This window comes from Odocoileus virginianus, chromosome 16, assembly GCF_023699985.2.
Source record: "Odocoileus virginianus isolate 20LAN1187 ecotype Illinois chromosome 16, Ovbor_1.2, whole genome shotgun sequence".
Taxonomy (NCBI): Eukaryota; Metazoa; Chordata; class Mammalia; order Artiodactyla; family Cervidae; genus Odocoileus; species Odocoileus virginianus.
The window spans coordinates 58,237,003-58,257,077 of NC_069689.1; positions in this window are offsets into that span (position 1 = coordinate 58,237,003).

The following is a 20,075-nucleotide window of genomic DNA, read 5'->3' on the forward strand; positions in this document are numbered from 1 at the left end:
TTGAGTTAGTTAAAAGAGTTCAGGCATTACTGCTTTTCTCCATGACTCTGGGGCTTTCAGGTAAAGGCCAGGGGTACCGGACAGAGAAGACTGAAGAAACGTTTCAGATGTGAGTTTCAGAGTTTCAGAGTGGCCAGTCAGAACTAGGTAGAGAAGACAGAGACCCACAGTTAGAGCCAGAGGGTGGGGGGATCAAGTGGTCCCCACACACTTCCCTCTCTTTGGCTCTGTGCATGAGACACCAGCCTCAAAGTTGACCCTTCTTGCTTTTAGTTCTTGATTGCTTGACAGTGAGAAAAGCAGAAAAAGAGAAAATGAAGACTTCTCTGGTGATCCAGTGGATAAGAATCTGCCTGCCAATGCAGGAGACACAGGTTTGATCCCTGATCTGGGAATATCACACATACCTTGGAGCAATAAGCCCGTGCTCCACATCTACTGAGCCCAGACTCCTAAAGCCCATGCTCTGCAAAAAGAGAAGCCACCGCAATGAGAAGCCCACACGGCACAACTAGAGAAAAGCCCTCACAGCAAGGAAGACCCAGCACTGCCAAAAATAAATTTTAAAAAAGAGAGAAAATGATGTCATGCTAGGGATTGCTATGTGCAGTTTTATGATTCTTTGTTCTTTCCTACCAAGCATCCCAAAATTAGAAACGGGAGAGACTGAATTTATACATCAGGTGAGATATTTTTATTAAAATCAAATTACATTTATATTAGCAATCCTGCTTCTGAGAACACATTTCAAGGGAACAAACCTAACTATGAAAAAAATATGCAATGAGATGTTTCTCTATTACAAAAAATATCAGATATCTACAGTTTCAATGATAGAGGAATAATAAAACAATCATGGTATACTGACCTGATGTACTGTTACTTATCTGTTAAAATCATTATGAAGATCTTATAACATGAAAATACTCATATTAGGTGACACAAATTTACAGATAAAATATAATTTAAACTATATAAAGCAACCAAGAAATCTACATAAATAAAAAAGATTAAATATATCAACATACAGTTATTTAGATGGTGGGCAAAAGATAACTTTTGTCTACTTCTCAAATTCTCTAAAATGAAACTGAATTATATATGTATTTTAAAGAATTTTAAACCAGTTAATTAGTGATTTTTGCCTGTTTTTGGTCTTTGTTAGTGCACAGTCTTTTCCCTAGTTGTGGAAAGCGGGGGCCACCCTCTATTTGAGGGGCTTGGGCTTCTCATTGCGGTGATTTCTCTAGTTGCCGAGCGTGGGCTCTAGGGCGCTCAGACTTCCGCAGCTGCAGTGCGCAGGCTCCATGGCTCCCAGGCTCTAGAGCAGGGGCTTCAGGAGTGGTGGCGCGCGGGCTTAGTTGCTCTGAGGCATGTGGAAACTTCCTGGACCAGGAATCAAACCTGTGTCTCCTGAGTTGGAGAGTCTTTACTACTGAGCCACTAGCGAAGCCCTTGAATTATCTGAAAAAATATATATACCTAGCAAACTTCAAATTTATATAGTTTAAATGGTTACTCAGACAACTTTGGTTTAATCAGGTCTCCCAAATGCAATTGAATTATTTGATATGATTACTTACATAATACTATACATTTTCTTTTAATTTGTATTTAGATACAGGTATAATTTTTAGAATGTACATGTATATTTTATAGCAGATTAATATTCTAAGAGCTAATTTTGCAGCTATAGCTAGAATCTGAATTTTGACTAATTTACCTCATTTCTTGAGCCACATGTCATTTTGATCAGATGAACAAATCCATTTCAACAATGATCATGGATCTCAGGGAAATTATTTCTGTTATAATGATTAAAACTGCTTCTAGACATTGCTACCTGGCCCTTTACATTTAATATTAAAAATATTAATAAATTAAATGAAAAATCTCTCCCTTCTTTGCCATCCTCAGGACAATACCCAACCAAATCAAGGTTGATGATGTATGTCACCCTTTTGAAGCTGTGATCCAAATGCTTCTATTCTGGAGTGTGGCCTGCAGGTTTAAACAGGGAAAAATTAGGTAAATTAGGGAAAAATAATTTTAATTGAATCAGATTCTTTGCTCTATTATGCATTAAGGGATCAACATTGCACCCCCACTTTTGCATTCACTTTCTACCCTTCTCAGTTCTCTTCTGTTACATCCCCTTCTTTCTCTCTCTTCTAGATTTCCTGACAGCTTTTCCTCTAGCCCGTGTCAAGTCTATTTCTCCTCTTTCTTTCCTCCCAAGTCTGATCACATAGACATGGGAACAGATGCACAGGGGCGCAAACCCATACACACTCCTCCTTGGAAGGACGCCAGTGGGTAAAAGCTCAACAGACAAAGCATGAACCTTTTAGCGAGCTCAGGGAGTCGGAGTGTTGTTTGTCTTCATGTAATACCTAATACTTTGGCCGCCTGATGCGAGGAGCCGATTCATTGGAAAAGACCCTGGTGTTGGGAAAGATGAAAGCAGGAGAAGAAGGGGGCAGCATAGGATAAGATGGTTGGATGGCATCGCTGCCTCAATGGATGTGAGTTTGAGCAAACTCTGGGAGACAGTGGACAGGGAAGCCTGGTGTGCTGCACTCTATGGGGTAGCAAAGAGTTGGACACGATTTAGCAACTGAACAACAATAACGAATATCCGTCTATGTTGTGAGGTTCTTCCTTGCGCTCACACTGGAACAGCTGGATACCACGTGCTGCTGATTATCCCCCATGCCTCTTCAGGGTATTTGCTTGCTCATCCTCATCCAGTTTGCACCTCCTTTGCTTCTCATGGGTGGTTTCCACCAGCTCTAGATGCGACTTCTACTCCTCCTGGTTAGCCTTTCTACAGTGGACAGTCCCCTGATTAAGCTTTTGTTATACTTGCTGCTCTTCTGCCCAAAGTCTTCAGCCCTTTCCTTTTATTCTCGGAGTCAAGTCCGAGTGCCTTGGGATGGCATTTAGCACCTTCTGGGGCCTGGTCTCAGTCTTGTGTTCCCGAGGCCAAACTCACTCTCCTCGTGGAACAACAGGCCAGTGAATCAGAGACAGGTGTTGAGGCAAGGAATACAACTTTATTCGGAGAGCCAGCTGACCATCCTCCCTGGCTCTGGATGCCAGATTCTTTTACAAATCAGAGACTGTGGAGGTGAGGAAACAAAGAAAAAAAGGCCGTTAATCTTGCAAATACCTCCTAGAAGGGCAAGTCTCAAGCAGGGGTGTGTGTCACTTTCTTCCTTCCTGCCACCTACAGGTGGACAGTGTTCTGAATAAAGGCACTTTAGTTTAACAGTCAGCCAGAAGGGCAGGGTCCTCTGAGGCAGGTCATTATGCGTGATTATAGTGACAAAAGCCAGTTAAAGAAACAGTTCCAACATGGAGTCAGAACTGACTTTTGCCTGCAATGTTTGTGTTACCCTTCCATTCCCATCGAACAGCTTCCTGAGGACATTTTGCCTCTTCGCTCGGCACCCAAGCGCTCCCCTTGGCTCCCCAACCTTGGCTCACACTGCGCCTCCTCCTTGGCGTGCTCTTCCCCATTCAACTTGTTACAGTCTTTCTCATCCTTCATTTCAGTCCAAAATATCTTTTCTTCCCCCATGAAACCTCACCTGGTCCTTCTGGGTGAGGACCTTTGCTTTTCCTGTGCTCCCATGGCTCAACTGCTTTTAGGGACTTCTGTTTTGTTTTGAAAAAAATATTTTATCTATTTACTTATGACGCACAGGATCGTCATTGCATCACAAGTTGCAGAGTGGACTTAGTGGCGTATGGGCTTGGTTGCCCCAAGGCATATGGGATCTTAGTTCCCCAACGTGGGATTGAACACATGTTCCCTGCATTGCAAGGTAAACTTAACCTCTGGTCCACCAGGCAAGTCCTGCTCTTAGTTTTAATTATTTTAACCTTTGTTGAGCTATTTGTACATTTATTTTGTCTCCTTGGAGAAAAGGGTGATGTCTGGTTCATCTTGGTACCCTCATAGTACACACTACATTGTCCTGCACATAGTAGGTGCTCAGCTATTCATCTTTACACAATTAAATGTAAAGAGCTGAGAAGTCTTTCTGTTTTCACGGAGTGTTTATACTGCAATTATTTTCCTTCAACAAGAATCTTACTCATTTGTCAGCATAAGCATATATTTCGATGCAACTCTTTTAATTTAAAAGTGAGTTTTTGAGAATGAAAAAGAGGAAAGCCAGGGCACCATGATATGATTAAAGTCTTACATTTGCTGTTAGTCTAGTTTTTACTTTTCATTCTAATTTATTTGTCCTCTAAGAGAAGATAACGTGAGGTTAAGGCCAGTGTCTGAGCTTCTGAATGCCTGGCAAATGATTTAGTCCTCGTCAATGTGTCCATGTGTGCAATCCATTCTGAGAGACCCTGAAATTTAGACTTTTACTATAGTCCTTGGACTACAGTTAATTGTCATAAAAATGTTGAGACAATGACTATATATGTCCCCCATTACTATATAATTATATATTATAATAGAAAAATATAATTTTTTTAAAGTATTCATTTATTTTTGGCTGTATCAGGTCTTAGTTGTGGTGCATGGGAACTTCATTGCACTGGACCGGCTTCTCTCTAGTCGTGGTGCACCGGCTTAGTAGTTGAGGCACTCCAGCTTAGTTGCCCTGCAGCATGTGGGATCTTAGTTCCCTAACTGGGAATTGAACCCTTGTCCCCTGCATTGGAAGGTGGATTCTTAACCACTGGACCACCAGGGAAGTCCCACATATCATTCTTTTTTCTTCATCTCTAATAGCTCTTGAACAATTTGAGATATGACTTCAATACAAATAAATTTGAATTTTTCAACTCCATTTCACAGAAACTAAAAATTATTTTTATTCATCATGGTGTTGGAAAAACTTTAATTGAAAACAGATTAGCAAGTGTGTCCTGCGTGCCCAGCATGTGTTGATCTTGAGTATTTTAGTATGTGATTTGAGGCTGTGGTACCAGACTTTTGAGAAGAATACATAATTCATTACCACCACCATTTTCACAGAACTGTATTAATGAAGCTTTTCTTTGGGCTTGAGGCCGTCTTGGCTGTTTCAGAATTTTGGTGAGCAGATTGAGTGATAATTTTAGGCTTCTAAAATCAGCCTGTGTCCCCTCAGTCACATGATGTCATAAGCAGCTGGTGTTGCCTTGGCAACTTTACAGAATAAAAGTGCTGCTTTTGGTAAAACTTTGGGTCACGTGACCTAGCTCTGTAGCTGGGGAAGACAACACGAAATTATTACTTACTTCTTCACCAAAACAAACCCAGATTTGCATAAGAGAAAAACAAAACCAGAACTCAAAGTCCCAAGTGAATTAATTACCGCCTTGCCATCATCTGAAAGCCAAGTTTGTTTGACTTTGTAATTTCAGCATGCTCCACTCCCTGTAATAACTCTCAAATTTGTGTGTTGCTTTCCCTCATCCTCCCCATGACCCAGGAGGGTATGTGTGTTTCTAAGGCATTAGCAAGGCCAGGAGAAGACTGATAAAGCCAATAACCCAGAGGAGTTTTGATGGCTTAACCCTTAGTCCAGGGCTCTTTCTAGCATCTAATGCTGTGTTGAATTCAATCATTGCCATCAACTTGCCATGTGATTTTGAGATCTGTCCCAAAAATCTGTCTCCTGGTTAAGGCCTCCCTCCTGTATTGCAGATACGAGCCCTTACAGTCAAGAAATCATGGTGTCGGGCTTCCCTGGTGGGCCAGTGGTTAAGAATCCACCTGCCATTGCAGGGGACATGGGTTTGATCCCCGGTCCAGGAAGACTCACATGCTACAGAGCGACTAAGGCAGTGAACAGCAACTACTAAGCCCATGTGCCCTAGACCCATGCTCTGCACCAAGAGAAACCACCACAATGAGAAGCCTGCACACCACAACTCGAGAGAAGCCACCACTCGCCACACTAGAGAAACCCTGAGAACATCAACAAAGATCCACTGCAGCCAATAGATAAATAATAAGTTCTTAAAGACAAAGAAATCATGGTAAATTAGTCATCCATAAAATACAAATAGCTCGACAGTAATTGGGTCACAAAAGAGTTGGAAACTATTGAGTGATTAAATAACAACAATAAAATTATTTAGATGGCCACTTTGTGCCACTTAATGACAAATTTATAAACACAGGACAGTCATGAGTGTATATATCCTTTTGAAAATTTTAGTAAAAATTTTATTTTAATTTTTCAGATATCTAAATAAGTATATCTTCAGCGTCAGAACTTAATATATCATTTTCAAGCCACTGAATTGCTTTTTTGAATCTAGATGATTGATGCATACTATAAGATTTCCTATCATATCAGTTATGTAAGAGCTACATTATATACTATTATTTTAGTTCATTATATAATTTATATTTAAGACAAAATAAACTATATATAAGCAAAGTAAAAAAATTTCTTTGTATTTAGTGTTGGATATTTATAAGTACCAGCCTTTAAAAGAATTTTTGAAAAACAAAAAATAGAGTAAAAATTCCATCATTTTTTATATTATATATATATATAAATTTATAATTAATATAAGAGTAAAATTACACAATGTAATTATTAAAATTACATAATCCAGAGGCCATAACTATTAATATTTTAGAAAGTTTCCTCCTGTTTTAAAAGATATTTCCCTATAGACAAATTATAGCATATATTTCAGTACAGACATACACAAAGTGTCTCATCCCATAAAAACCATTGCTCTATGATATCCATAAATTTATGTATCTATATATTTCCCCAGCCATCATATACAACAAATAATTTAAGATGACTTAAATATTCTTTTTAATGATTCTTACTCTTTTATTTAACCATTTCCATGTTGTTTGACTTTTGTAATATTGTGCTATTATAAATAATACAGCAAAATGTTTTGTATTTAAGATGTGGAAATACAACATAAAAGTCTGCCTAAAAAGTCCTAAAGCTGTATACGTATTGAAAATTTATTTTTCCAGAAAAATTTAATTGTTTCAGTCACTCCATCCATAATGGATGAAAATGTCAATTTTAATATATTAGTCCTGGGTGTTCATTGGTAGGACTGATTTTGAAGCTAAAACTCCAATACTTTGGCCACCTGATATGAAGAGCTGAGTCATTTGAAAAGATCCTGATGCTGGGAAAGATTGAGGGCAGGAGGAGAAGGGGACAACAGAGGATGAGATGGTTGGATGGAATCACCCACTCGATGGACATGGGTTTGGGTGGACTCCAGGAGTTGGTGATGGACAGGGAGGCCTGGCGTCGTGCGGGTCATGGGGTCTCAAAGAGTCGGACACAACTGAGCGACTGAACTGAACTGAACTGACAGTACAGAATCATATGAGATTTGTTTGAAAAGTAGTTTAACACCTAGTACCTAGTTCTTGGTTTCTAGTACCATTTTCCAACTAATGTAACCAGGACTTCTTGGAAAAGAAACTGCTTCTAGGTGTGGGGTGATAAATATGCAAAATGAAACTGGGGTGTTCTGTGTTGCAAGAAAATAAGAAAGTGCTCATAAAAGAAAGTGATGAAGGCTGTATGTCAAAATGTCGGAACTTCCCTGATGATCCAGTGGTTAAGACTTTGCCTTCCAATTCAGGGGGTGTGGTTCAATCCCTGGTTGGGGAGCTAAGATTCCACATGCCTCATGGCCAAAAAAACCAAGGCGTAAAACAAGCAATATTGTAATAAATTCAATGAAGACCTAAAAAACAACAAAATTGCACAGGAACCAAATAAAGAGCTCCCAATGGCTGAAGCTAGGACAGTTTGAACAACGAAAAAAAAAAAAAAAGTAGTATTCAGATTAAAAGCCAAGCATAAAATAAATATCCTTGACTCCAAACTGATATAATGATTGAAGCATGAGATGGTTGAATGGCATCACTGACTCAATGGACATGAGTTTGAGCAAACTCTGGGAGGTAGTGAAGAACAGGGAAGCCTGACATGCTGTAGTTCGTGAAGATGCAAAGAGTTGAATATGACTGACCGACTGAACAACAAATAAATAAAAGGAGGAAAGTGGACAAAGCTCTCAAGGAGAAGAATTTCAAATAAGTGGTATGGTAACTCTGTCCTCAGTTAGGTGGAGCAGAACTCCCTCTTCTTAACCATGGCTGCACACAGAGGCATCCTTCTGTGCAGGAAAGAGGTACTCAGATTCATCATGGTAGGTCGTGTGAGTGGCATGCCATCACTCAATATGATGTAATGCCATGGCACTTTACTTCTGTGGTCCTCCCCAAAGGAAGTTATCCCAGTCTGTTCCTGAGAGGGGCATTGGACACATCTAAATTGAGGGATATTCTCCAAAACACTTAACCAGCATCCCTTAAAACTGCCTTTGTTTTTGTTCAGTTGCTAAGTCGTGACCAGCCATCTCTGTGACCCTATGGACTGTAGCTCACCAGACTCCTCTGTCCATGGGGTTCTCCAGGCAAGAATTCTAGTGTGGATTATCATGCCCACCTCCAGGGGATCTTCCTGACCCAAGGGATTGAACCCGAATGTCTTATGTCTTCTGCACTGGCAGATGGGTTCTTTACCACTAGCACCACCTGGGAAGCCACATCCTTGTCTTACATTATTTTAAAACCCTAATTATTCTCAGTACTTCACCTGTGTTCTCCTTACAATCCATTCTTCACACAATAATTAGCCTAATATTTTAAAAGTATAAATTTGATCATGCAGTCTCAAAAATAAAGTTTATCATCCTTAATAAAATATAATTCTTACCAAGATAAAGTATACTTCTTACCAAAATAAAATCCAAAGTCTTTACTGTGGCCTATGGTTTCTTCATGATCTAACTCCTGTGTCCAGCTCTCCCATCCCCACCTCTCTGGCCAGCTTGTGCTACTCCTGTGACACAACCTCCTACTGAATCCTCAAAACCCTTCCCTATTCTCCCCACAGTTGACTTCTCACTCTTTAGTTCTTACTTCTGTTGTCTCCCTTCCTTTTCCTTGACGATCTTATCTTGGTGGGCTCATCTCTCTTCTGTTAGTTCCTCTTATGTTATCCTGTTTATTTCCTCCATAGGGTTGATTGCAATTCTCTTTCCTTCCTAGGGAACCAAAATCTGCCACCCCAAGTATGCTCCAAGCATAAAGGTTATTTTGAGCTGAAGGCAAAACAGAAGAAACAGACACAAGAAACTGCCCTCTTCTTATGCCTCAAAGCAGGACATAGTTTGGAAAGGTGTCTCTTTCCTGTACCAGGAAAGAAAAAACTCATCAGGACTCCCAACACTTAGCAGCCCAGAGCACAAAAAGAACACATAACAATCTTCACTAAAATAGCCCTTATCTTTTATTACTTTCCCACATGTGTTAAGCTTCTCATGGTCTGCTACCTCTAAAAGCCTAAACCCCTCTTCCTTTGTCTTGTCACTTCTCCACAAATTTATTGTCCTTTGTTAAAATGCTGTATAAAGCCCCAATTCTAACCATGGCTTTGAGTTATTCATTCCTGAGTTCTCCCATAGGTACACATGATGCATGTGTTAACAAATGCTGTTTTTCTCCTGTTCATTCATCTTTTAAAAATCTAGTCTGCAGAACCACAGCAAAAAAAAAAAAAAAAAAAAAAAAAAAAACCCAAGACAGGTAAAGGAGAACAAGTTAAACTTTTCCTTGCCTATACATTCTCTCTCCTCATTTTCCTCCAGACTTGCTGAATGCCCTGCCTCCCGATGGTACATGAGGGCAGGGACCTTGTTTATCCATCACTGTATTTTTAGCACATCTCACATAGTATATGCTCAATATTTTTTATTGTATCAGTTTTTTTTTTCCATTTATTTTTATTAGTTGGAGGCTAATTACTTTACAACATTGCAGTGGTTTTTGTCATACATTGAAATGAATTAGCCATGGATTTACATGTATTCCCCATCCCGGTCCCCCCTCCCACCTCCCTTTCCACCCAATCCCTCTGGGTCTTCCCAGTGCACCAGGCCCGAGCACTTGTCTCATGCACCCAACCTGGGCTGGTGATCTGTTTTACCCTAGATAATATACATGTTTCGATGCTGTTCTCTTGAAACATCCCACCCTCGCCTTCTCCCACAGAGTCCACAAGTCTGTTCTACACATCTGAGTCTCTTTTTCTGTTTTGCATATAGGGTTATCGTTACCATCTTTCTAAATTCCATATATATGTGTTAGTATACTGTGTTAGTCTTTATCTTTCTGGCTTACTTCGCTTTGTATAATGGGCTCCAGTTTCATCCATCTCATTAGAACTGATTCAAATGAATTCTTTTTAATGGCTGAGTAATATTCCATGGTGTATATGTACCACAGCTTCCTCATCCATTCGTCTGCTGATGGGCATCTAGGTTGCTTCCATGTCCTGGCTATTATAAACAGTGCTGCGATGAACATTGGGGTGCATGTGTCTCTTTCAGATCTGGTTTCCTCGGTGTGTATGCCCAGAAGTGGGATTGCTGGGTCATATGGCAGTTCTATTTCCAGCTTTTTGAGAAATCTCCACACTGTTTTCTATAGTGGCTGTACTAATTTGCATTCCCACCAACAGTGTAAGAGGGTTCCTTTTTCGCCACACCCTCTCCAGCATTTATTGCTTGTAGACTTTTGGATAGCAGCCATCCTAACTGGTGTGTAATGGTACCTCATTGTGGTTTTGATTTGCATTTCTCTGATGATGAGTGATGTTGAGCATCTTTTCATGTGTTTGTTAGCCATCTGTATGTCTTCCTTGGAGAAATGTCTGTTTAGTTCTTTGGCCCATTTTTTGATTGGGTCATTTATTTTTCTGGAGTTGAGCTGGAGGAGTTGCTTGTATATTTTTGAGATTAATCCTTTGTCTGTTGCTTCGTTTGCTATTATTTTCTCCCAATCTGAGGGCTGTCTTTTCACCTTGCTTATAGTTTCCTTTGTTGTGCAAAAGCTTTTAAGTTTAATTAGGTCCCATTTGTTTACTTTTGCTTTTGTTTCTAAAATTCTGGGGTGTGGGTCATAGAGGATCCTGCTGTGATTTATGTCGGAGAGTGTTTTGCCTATGTTTTCCTCTAGGAGTTTTATAGTTTCTGGTCTTACATTTAGATCTTTAATCCATTTTGAGTTTATTTTTGTGTATGGTGTTAGAAAGTGTTCTAGTTTCATTCTTTTACAGGTGGTTGACCAGTATTCCCAGCATCACTTGTTAAAGAGGTTGTCTTTTTTCCATTGTATATCCTTGCCTCCTTTGTCGAAGATAAGGTGACCATAGGTTCGTGGATTTATCTTTGGGCTTTCTATTCTGTTCCATTGATCTATATTTCTGTCTTTGTGCCAGTACCATACTGTCTTGATGACTGTGGTTATTGTATCAATGTTAAATGAACAATTGGCATGTCTTGGTACTGGAACATATATTTTATTTATGTTTTTAAATTTTTTTCCTCTCTTTGCCCAGAACATGTGGCGTATGAGATCTTAGTTCCCTAACCAGGGATAGAACCCAAACCCCTTGCATTGGGAGCTCAGAATCTTAATCACTGAACCACCAGGGAAGTCTCTAGGAGTACAATGTAGTTCATTAGAGCTAAAACATTAGAGCACATTTTTATTGAGTCATTTTAATACATGTACTCTTCTAAATGAATTTATAAATTTGTTTTTAAAGAATATCAAATTCTGATTAGAAATACATTATAGTTGTCTTTCTAGATTACTTTGGGGATAACTGATATATTTACAATATCAAGCTCTTCCATCCAGGCACATGGTATTTTTTTTTCCCTTGAATATTTTTGACCCAGGATTGGCTGATTCTATGGATTGGAACCTGTGGATGCAGAAGGCTGACTGTATATGGCATTTTGTTTACCCATTTATCTGTTGATGGCCACTTATTGGCCTTTTTGAAAAATTGATGTACAAGTACCAATTTGACTGGTTCTTTCAATTATTTTGGGTGTGTACCTAGGAGTGTAATTATCTGATCATATAATCATTATATTTACTTTTACAAACAATTTTGGCTAGTTGAATTGCAATCCCTTTGCAGAAGAAATGCGTATACTTCTTTGAGTCCTCACTTTCACAGTGTTTCACCATCAATAGGGATATTTTTTCTTGCATCAAAGTAGGCATTAAAAATGTTAATAAACCACATTCCTTTTATTAATTTACTAAGTACATATATATATATTTCTTGATATAGGAATGTATTTTTACTTCTATCAAATTCTACTTCAATGAGTATTTTAAAATAAAAGATTAATTTTCTTCATGAACTATTAATATTACAAATTATAATACTAGATTTTCTAATATATGAGCCATTCTTGACTTTTTATTTTAATGATACCTTGATATTAATTCTTTCTTTATGGCAGTAAATCAAATTTTCCCCTTTTTTGAAAATTAATTTTTAATTTCATGAATGCTTTATATGCAAATCTGGCTCATACAATTTCTGCTATTTGAAATGTACTTCTAATCTTTCCTACAATCAATTTTATGTTTCATGAATTTTAGAGAAGATATAGCCTAAATTTCAAATTCTCTTGTTTTTTGTTTTATTTATTCATTTAAAAATTGTATTCCTATTTTTATATCCTTATTAAGTTTTCACCTGCCTGATCTACCATCACACCTTGACACTTGTTATTCAGTTACATCTTTTTGTATTCATTTCTTTTAGTATATCTCTAAAGGTAAGTGGATACAAGGTTACTCAACACATAATGATTCATTATAATTACTTTTTCATTGTAAATTATATTTATCAGGATAAAATTACCATCTTTGTGCTCTTTAGTACTTTTTTATTTGCTTGAACTTTGTGTAAAGTAAATTGACATCTTAGATTTATTTGCTATTGCTTGATGTACTTTGCCTCTCGTTTCACTCTTAATCTTTTCCACCATATTTTAAAAATGCCTTTTATAAACAGCATGTTTAATACTCTATTAGAGAGTCCCTCCTGTTTGAAAAAAGATTTTGATTTAGTTTCAATCATCATCATAATTGATAATATCTGATCTTCCTTTTTTTGCTCTCTGTTCTTAAACTTTTCATTTCTTTATTAAATTACTTTATTGTTTTTATCTTTTACATCATTTGAAATATACATATATATTTATAGATCTATCTATCTAACTATAACTCAACCAATTCTAAATAACAAAGATGAGCCCTTCAGTCTTTTCCCTCATATACTGGAATGCCATGCTTGACACAGGGATCAAACCCAAGTCTCTTAAGTCTCTCGCATTGAAGGTCAGGTTCTTCACCACTAGCACTACCTGGAAAGCCCTCATAAAAAGCAGTTTTTATCAAGCATGTGGTCTTGCACTCCCCTGGTGGCTCAGACTGTAAAGAATTTACCAGTAATTCAGGAGACCGGGGTTTGATCCCCTGGTTGGGAAGATCCCCTGGAGAAGGAAATGGCAACCCACTCTAGTATTCTTGCATGACTTTTGCTATGTGGTCTTGGTTTTACAGATTTTTGAAAATGTTCCCTGAAAACTTGTCTTTGTGTGAGATATATGTATCATTCTTTGCCATGTTAGAAATTAAAAGTGAGGATTTAAAATATTTATTAACTCATTTAAAATAGAATAATAAACTCATTAAATCTTACAAATAATGTATTTTTTTGGAAACTACCTGTACTTTTTGAAAAATAAAATTCACTGAGGAGAATTGCTTTGCTTTATATTATTACAAATCTCTTTAGTAAATGTTAAATAAAAAGATAGCCAAATTCTCATACCTGCTTCTTTGAATTTACTTTGTGGCATTACGTTGTTTTGATTGAAGTGTGAAAAAAAATACAGCAACACAGTTATGAAGTTGGAGAATATAGAGATATTTTAAAAGTCTTTTAGGATAGTTATGAAAAACTTCCTTTGATATTACACCAAAACTTGGCAAATGTTAGTTTCTTAAAGATGAGTTGCAATGTAAATAGTGAAACTGTATCAATGAACTCTTTGTCCTTGGTTACATTAAAATCCACTGACTTTCTTTGTACTTCAAATGGATCTTTTATAGCATGATGCACTGGTTATTTTGGGCTTCATAGGTGGCTCAGACTTGAAAGAATCCACCTGCAATGAGGGAGACTTGGGTTTGATCCCTGACTTGGGAAGATCTCCCCAAGAAGGGAATGGCAATCCACTCCAGTATCCTGCCCTGGAGAATCACAGTGGACCGAGGAGCCTGGCAGGCCACAGTCCAAAGGGTTGCAAAGAGCTGGACATGACTGAGCAACTTTCACTTCACTTTCTTTGGTCATTTTAGAAGATATATTAAGTCTCTGAGTTCTATACACTTTCCAAATACTGACACATTTTATTAAACCATATTTTAAAAAATCACATTAGTTAATATCACCACTGTACCATCAGAAAAAAAAACTTTATGTATTAGAAAACTATAAAGACCCATGTGTGGCAGATACAAATGAAAAAAAAAAATCTAATTTCCTTTTGAAAGCCTCAGTTTTGTCATTGACAACACTTGCTGTCAGTTGTCCTTGAAGTGACAGGTTCACTTTGTTCATTTTTGAGAAAAAGCATGTCATGCATCCACTTCTAAATAACTGTCATTTGCCAGTTGTTCATTCAGTAAAGATGCAATCCCTTAAGAGAAGTGGCAGGTTCTGTTAAGACCTCACCTGGAGCAACTGCTGAACTCTGCAGGTAGCATACGGCTTCATGTCTGTCTCCTGTGCCGTAATGAATTACCCCTAAATTTATCTGCTTAATGCAAAAATAAACATTTATTTTATCTCACAGAGTTTCTGTGGGGCAGGAATTTGGAATCAGCTTAGCTGGGTGATCCTGGCTCAGGGTTTCCTCATGAAATCATAATCACCAGGTCGGCTGTTGGCTGAAGGCTTGATTGGGGCTAAGATCCACTTCCGAGATGGCTCCTCACATGCTTAGCACATTCATACTTGTTGACATGACAGTAGACAGACCTTAGTTGCTCTCCATGGGGCCCTCGCCACTGAGCCACCCAGGAAGATGCAAGGTAAGATCCATTGTCTTCTACATATTATTTTATCTTTGATCATTTTAGTCTATTCCTCCCATTCTTTTCAGTCTGAGGATGGTTCTCTAGCTTTTTTCCACTTTACTGTTTCCTCTTCCTGCACCATCAGTTTTGGCATTTACTCTGTCCAATGAGGATTTTTACTCTTCTTATAGTTGTTGTTGTTTTTCCGCTTCAGTTACTCCTCTCTCCTCTTTACTTATCTGTTTTAGCTCTCCTTTGTGGAAACACAATGATCTCTGTTCTCTGATATGCTGAACTAATAGGGTATGCACCGAACACGACATCCAATATGTACTGCTGGGCCTTTCTGTCTCTCCCCAGCAAGCTGTCCTTACAGGAACTGCCCTACACTGGAGCATGTGGCAGGTGCGGTCATACTCTAAAGACACCGAGAAAATGTACCTGCAGCCTTGCGCACTTAGGAGTTTGGCAATGACCCATCTCTTTGAATAAGACAATGGGAGAAGTAAGACAACACATTTCTAAGTGGCTCAGTGGTAAAGAATCAGTCTGCTAATGCAGAAGACACAGGAGATGTGGGTTCGATCCCTGGACCAGTAAGATGCCCTGGCGGAGGGCATGGCAACCCACTCCAGTATTCTTGCCTGAGAATCCTATGGACAGAGGAGCCTGGCAGGCTGCAATCTGTGGGGTCACAAAGAGCTGGACACGACTGAAGTGACTTGTCACACATGCATAGAGGTGTTGTGAGATTTTCTGTTTCTTTATAGAGGTTTCTTTGCATGAGTGCATGTCAAGTCACTTCAGTCATGTCCCACTCTTTGCAACCCCATGGACTGTAACCTGCCAGGCTCCTCTGTCCATGTGATTTCCCAGGCACGAATACTGGAATGTGTTGCCATGCTGTCCTCCAGGAAGATTTCTTTATATGTTTCTTTATTGAGAAAACCCTTGCAAATGTCATGATAGAAATGTCCTGAGGATACTGGAAGAATGCATTCAAATATTAACTGTAGATATCACTGGGCAGTGGGATTTTAAGTAAATTTAACTATTTTTAATGTGTTTTTGTATTTTTCACAATTTTCATAAGGTTAGTGGATTAATATTTTTTATTATACAAGTAATACACATGAAAAAATGTTTGGTTGTCTAAAAATCCAAACAATTTGGAAGAAATAGAATCCTTTGTTTTCAGCCCCTTCCCTAATACTTTTGCCTTTGGCCACCATTATCAGTTTGGTGTGAATCTTTCTTGTCCTTTTTCAGTATATTTATGTTCTTATATGAATAGATGTATATTTGGAATAAACATCTTCTCATATATGTGTTTCTGAACCTTGATTTTTTTTCCCCTTTATTGATATGTCTTGGAAAGTTGCCCGTGTGAGTATATGTACATCTCATTCTTTTTACAAGCTATGTTGTACATCATAATACAGGTACATCATAATTTGGTTAACCACTTCCATATTAATGAGTAGTTAGTTTTTGCTTTATTACAAGTCAGTGCAATAGACATCTTTGTATACGAATTATTTTGCCAAGGTACATATATTTTTCTAAGATAAATATCTAAAATAGAAATGGTGGATCAAAGAACATTTTAACAGATGCAAATAGTACAGTCTTGAATTTGGGTATGCAATAACAAACCTCTAAGCTCCCATTTCAGTTCTTGGCAGAAAACCTGAATGTTCCTAAGAGTGATAGTACACACAATGGAAACAAAATCTGGAGGAATGCGTAACAATTTCTATGATGGCTATGTCTTCTACACCTGCTGAAGGATGAAGGCAGCTGCTATGGATGAACTTGCTGTTTTCTCTCAGCACCTGGTGTCTGCAAAGACCCAGACCAGCACTTATATACCCTGATGGAGGGGGTGTGGTGCTGAACTTCAGGGTCTTGCCAACCACCTTGGCGTTAGACATTTTGTTATTATTGGGCAATTGCCCCAGGTAGATTAAGAGTGTGGAAGTCAGAAAGATGGAGAAGAAGGAAGGGAGGGATCAGCAGAGAACCAGAGGGGTTCGTATTTATAGTGTTTTTCCAAATGGAACATAGGATAGAAAACATCAAACAACAATAATCGTCACTTTGGATATTCAGCATAGTAGCTTATCCATTAGAGACAAGACAATGCTTGGAAAAGAGTTTTGCTTCTTTTCCTTCTTCAAGTAAGTGATAGAGCAGTTGATAAAAGTCACTGAATTTTTTTAGTAGTGAAGACTGTTAGGTTTAATAGTTTGCCTTCTTCACCTATACTCCAGCCAGCCACAAATACAGCCCAGGGTCTCTTCGCCCCTTTGTGCTTTTAGTTCTTTCTGTCTTTTCAGAGTGTCCTTGACTCTATAATCAGATGAGGTCAGCAAATCTTCTAGGCTCACACTGAATTTCCCTGTCACCTTGAATCCACCCACGTTCATCCTTCTGTGGATGGCATTTTGTCTGTCTCTTTCCTATGCTGTGGTTACACTCTTTCTTAAAGTAAGTTATTGAATTCTTATTTTTTTTTTAAAAAAAATCTTTATTGGATTTGTTATAATATTACTTCTGTTTTGTGAGGCGTGGGATCTCAGTTCCCTGACCAGAGATCCAACCCACACCCCCTGCATTGGAAGGCGAAGTCTTAACCACTGAATCGCCAGGGAAGTCCCTGAATTCTTATTTTTAATAGATATAATACCCCCATGTTGTCCAAAACCCAAAAAGCACAAAACAGTATCAAATGAAAAGTTTATTGTTTTGTCACCGCTTGTCAAAAATCTCTCTCTCTCTCTCTCTAGTTTTTACTCACATTACACTGTGTATACTATTCTTCATTTTAATTATTTCTTTTACTTTTATGTATTTATTTTATAGTATCCTAGTGTATTGATTTCCTAATGGGCAGATACCAGGACATCCTGTTGAACTTCAAGTTTAGCTGGCTTGAGGGAAGACTACCTCTCTAAGAGACATACTTGTAGGCCACTCAAAGTAGATTTTATTTTTTTCTAACTTTCTACTTTTTATTGGAGTATAGCTTAATACACATGTATCCATTCTTCCCCAGACTCCCCTCCCATCCAGGCTGCCACATAACACTGAACAGAGTCCCCTGTGCTATACTGTAGGTCCTTGCTGGTTATCCATTTTAAATATAGCAGGGTGTAGTGTCTATCCCAGACTCCCTGACTATCCCTTCCCCCTGATAATCATAAGTTAATTCTCTAAGTCTGTGAGTCTGTTTCTGTTTTGTAAATAAGTTAATTTGTATCATTTCTTTTTAGAATCCACATAGAAGGGATGTCATGCAATTTTAGATGGGCCACAGACTCTATCCTGTGCAGTTGTCTGTTCCCAGCATTCTTACTACATTTGTTGGAGTTCTGTTCAGTCTGGTGTTAAAAAGAAGGCATAGACAGATGTAAATTTTATTTTAGTTCTATAGATTAAATTAGAAACACCAATAGCATTAGAAAACAAAGAAATAAAATAGTAGCTGCAGGGAGCATCTGCCACACAGGCAGGGTTTCCCTGGGGACCAATTTTGAGTGAAGGCATTCATTTCAGGGTTTGGTTTTTAGCCGGGTGGCTCCCTGACACTTTCTAAAAACAAGGTACAGGGCATTCAGCAAGTCTGCTGAGTTAATGATTGAAAGCCATAAAATAGATCAAGTTGTCTGGAATGACTCTCAATAACCAAACTTGAGGTGTTCACGTGCAAATTGGGCTTCTCAGGTGGTGCTAGAGGTAAAGAATCTGCCTACCAATGCAGGAGATGCAAGAGACACGGGTTGGATCCCTGGGTCAGGAAGATCCCTTGGAGGAGGAAATGGCAACCCACTCTAGTATTCTTGCCTGGGAAATCCCACGGACAGAGGAGACTGGGGGGCTACAGTCCATGGGGTCACAAAGAGTCAGGCACCACTGAGCAACTGAAAGTGAAAGTAAAAGTCATTCAGTCGTGTCCGACTCTCTGTGACCCCATGGACTATACAGTCCGTGGAATTCTCCAGGTCAGAATACTGGAGTGGGTAGCCTTTCCCTTCTCCAGGGGATCTTTCCAACCCAGGGATCAAACCCTGGTTTTCCACATTGCAGGTGGATTCTTAACCAGCTGAGCTACAAGGGAAGCCCAAGAATACTGGAGTGGGTAGCCTATCCCTTCTCCAGCACATCTTCCCGACCCAGGAATCAAACTGGGGTCTCCTGCACTGCAGGTGGATTCTTTACCAACTGAGCTATCAGGGACTGAGCTATCAGGAACGGAGTGACTAAGCACACATGCAAATCAGAAGGGAAATATTCACTTATGAAAATTTGGAAGCAGGAAAAGTTCAACCTGTGCTTCAATAAGATTTTGAATATAATCCTGGAATATACCAGCTTAAAAGACTTTGTGTTTTGTTGTTGTTGTTTTGTTTTTTAAGTGAAATTTTCTTATTTAATCCATTTGAAGTAGATACCTTCCCTTTATTATTCCAAATTCTTTAAAAAAATATTTATGTATTTAGCCTTGTCAGGTCTTAGTTGCAGCATGCAGGATCCTCTTTTGGTCACATGGGTTCTTTCCTTGTGGCAGGTAGAGTCCCATGGCACGTGGGATCTTAGTTCACCAGGAATTGAACCTGCATCCCACACATTGCAAAGGAGATTCTTAACCACTAGACCACCAGGGAGGTCCCAAGCTAATGAGACTTTGGAGGACTTCCATCTTAAAGTATGTAGCCAGGAAAACTGAGTCCAGAATCAGAGAGGGACATGCCCAGGGTCACCTGCTGACGTATGTAAATCTGTTCTCCAATCTGCATGGTTGCCTGAGCACTAAACAAAATGTGGTTACCACCTGCATCTCTCTTTTTTTTTTTTCTCTCCTTTAGATAAAATCTCTTGTTTGGCTTTCTGGAATATAAACACTTTCAAACAAGTTTTAAAAATTGTACTTTTGGAGTTAACCCTTACAGGAAAGATTTTTGTTGTTGTTCAGTTGATAAGTCATGTCTGACTCTTAGTGACCCCATGGACAGCAGCATGCCAGGCTTCCTTCCTTGTCCTTCACTATCTCCTGGAGTTTACTCAAATTCATGTCCATTGAGTCAGTGATGCT